Here is a 204-nt window from a genome sequence, read left to right on the forward strand (position 1 = left end):
CCCCCCCCCCCCCACCAACGCACACGCCCCACACACAAATTGTTGTTTTCTATAATTACTAAACTATCATCATCACCATTTTCATTATTTTGATTATTTTTCATTTTCTATTTTATCTATTATTATTATGATAAAAATTTTATTATCTTTAACATATTTGTATTTTTTATATTTTTATTTTTTTTATATTTCCTGTTATTTTTT

This window comes from Penaeus monodon, chromosome 21 (genome assembly GCF_015228065.2).
Source record: "Penaeus monodon isolate SGIC_2016 chromosome 21, NSTDA_Pmon_1, whole genome shotgun sequence".
NCBI lineage: Eukaryota > Metazoa > Arthropoda > Malacostraca > Decapoda > Penaeidae > Penaeus > Penaeus monodon.